Consider the following 3,063-nt stretch of genomic DNA (forward strand, 5'->3'; position numbering starts at 1 on the left):
TTCATTTCTGATATTAGTAATTTGTCTTCTCTCTTTTTTTCTTAATCAACTTGACCTGGGGTTTATTGATTTTATTGATCTTTTTAAGGAATTATTTCATCATTTAGTTGATTTTCTCGATTATGTTTATGTTTTCAATTTCATTGATATCTGCTCTCATGATTTTTTTTCTTTTGCTTACTTTGGATAATTCCTCTTTGTTTTTTTCAGTTTCCTAAGTTGGAAGCCAAGATTATCGATTTTAGATCTTTTTTCTTTTCTAATATATGTATTAAATGCCCTAAATTTCCCTCTAAGCACAGCTTTCACTGTGTCTTCAAAACTTTGATAAGTTATGTTTTCATTTTTATTTAGCTCAAAATAGTTTTTTCCCCCTCAAGATTGCTTCTTTGACTCGTGTTATTTGGAAGTATGTTGTTTAATCTCCAAATATTTGGTGGATTCTTCAGTTATCTTTCTGTTATTTATTTCTAGTTTAATTCAGTTGTGGTCTGAAAGCACATTTTGCATGATTTCTATTCTTTTGAATTTGTTAAGGTGTGTATTGTGGCCTAGAATGTGGTCCATCTTGGTGAATGTTCCATGTGATCTTGAAAGAATGTGTATTCTGCTATTGTTGGATGAAATAATCTATATATAGAGGTCAAACATATCCAGTTGATTGATGATGATATTGAATTCAACTATGTCCTTACTGATTTTCAGCCTGCTAAATCTCTCCATTTCTGAGACAAGGGTGTTGAAGTCTCCAACTATAATAATGAATTTATTTCTTCCTCTTTGCAATTCCATCAGTTCTTTTTTCTCACATATTTTGACGCTGTGATTAGGCACATACACATTAAAGGTTGTTACGTCTTCTTGCAAAATTGACCCCTTTATTATTTCATAATGTCCCTCTTTATCCCTGATAACTTTCCTTGCTCTGAAGTCTGATCTGTCTGAAATTAATATAAATACTCCCACTTTCTTTTTATTAGTATTAGCATGTGATATCTTCCTCATCTTTATTTTTAGTCTCTGCATATCTTTATATTTTATGTGCACTTTTTATAAACAACATATAGTTGAGTCTTGCTTTTTGATCCACTCTGACAACCTCTGTGTTTTAATTGGTATATTTAGACCATTGATATTGAAGGTGAGTATTGATATAGTTGGATTAATATCTACCATATTTGTTATGGTTTTTTTATTCATTGCCCCTTTTTGTTTTTATTTTTGGTTTCCACTCTGTTTCTGACATTTGTGATTTTTAGTTAGCATTTTATATAATTCCACTTTCTCTTCTTTCTTAGCATATCAGTTATACTTCTTTTTGTCATTGCTCTAGAGTTTATATTTACAACTAATACAAAATTCACTTTCAAATAATGCTACACTGCTTCACAGTTAGTGAAAATACTGTATAACAAAATAATCCAAATTGCTCCCTTCCAACCTTTGTATCCTTGGTCATTGCTGTCATTCTTTCTCTAATGCATATGTATACTTAAATATGTGTATGCATACATAAATACATTGTTGCTATTATTATTTTACAAACTATTATCTGTTAGATCAATTAAGGATAAGAAAAGAAGTTTTTATCTTACCTTCACTTAATTCCTTCTCTGATGGTTTTCCTTTCTTTATGGAGATCCAAGTTTTGAACCTATGTCATTTTCTGTCTGTCTGAAAACTCCTTTTAGTATTTCTTGCAGGGCAGGTCTACTTAAAACAAATTCCCTCAATTTTTATTTGTCTGAGAAAGACTTTCTTCTACACTGTTGAAAGATAATACTGTAGTGTACAGTATTCTAGGTTGGCATTTTTTCCTCTCAACACTTTAAATATATCACACCACTCTTCTTGCTTGAATGGTTTCTGAAGAGAAGTTGGATGCAATCCTTATCTAGAGGATGGTGTATTTCCTCTGGCTCCTTTCAATATTTTTTTCTTTACTTTTGATTTTTCTGAAATTTGAATATGATATGCCTTAGAAGTAGTTTTTTTCTGAATTTATCCTTCTTGGTGTTCTCTAAGCTTCTTGGATCTGTTTTTTGATGTCTAACATTAATTTGGAGGAAATAATGTCATTATTGCTTCAAATATTTTTGTTTCTTTCTCTCTTTATCCTCCTTCTAATATTTTCATTATACATATGTATACCTTTTGAAGTACTCCCACCATTCTTGGATATTTGGTTCTGTATTTTTCAGTCTTTTTTACTCTCTACCTTTCCATTTTGAAGTTTCTATCAATATATCCTGAAGTTCAGAGATTTTTTTCCTCAGCTATGTCCAGTGTACTAATGAGCTCATCAAAGACATTTTTCATTTCTATTATAGTGTTTTAAATTTATTGCATTTATTTTTTATTTTTTTAAGAATATCCATTTCTCTAATTCATTTTCTATCTGTTCTTGCATGGTATCTACTTCAAACATTAGAACTCTCACTATAGTAAACATCATTGTTTTAACTTCCTGGTCTGATTATTCCAACTTTCCTGTCAAATCTGAGTTTGATTCTGATGCATCCTCTCACTTCAAACTGGCTTTTGCCTTTAATTATGTCTTATAATAATATTCTCTTGATAGTCTGGCGTGATGTACAGGATAAATGGAACTGCAGTAATTAGGCCTTTAGTAATGTGGCGGTGAGGTGTCTTGAGAGGGGCACATTCTATAGTCCTATGATTAGGCTTCAGTCTTTTAGTGAGCCTGTGCCTCTGAGCTGTGAACTTCACAAATGCCTCTCAGTTCTCTCCTCCCAACCCCTAATGTGGGACAAGATGACTAGAGGTTGGATATTTCCCTTACTCCAGGTTGTTTAGGCTCTTAAATTACCAGTAGTTTAGGCTCTGGTTCTCTGTCATATCTCTTTTTTCTTTTTTTAATTTTTTTTTTTGGGGGGTAACATTGGTTAATACAATCATATAATTTTCAGGTGTACATTATCATTTGACATCTGTATATTCTATTGTGTATTCACCACTCAAAGTTTAGTTTCCTTCAGCTACCATATATATACCTACTTCACCCTCCCCATTCCCTTATATTTGACCCCCTTTACCCCATCT

This window comes from Pteropus vampyrus, unplaced genomic scaffold (genome assembly GCF_000151845.1).
Source record: "Pteropus vampyrus isolate Shadow unplaced genomic scaffold, Pvam_2.0 Scaffold7, whole genome shotgun sequence".
Lineage (NCBI taxonomy): Eukaryota > Metazoa > Chordata > Mammalia > Chiroptera > Pteropodidae > Pteropus > Pteropus vampyrus.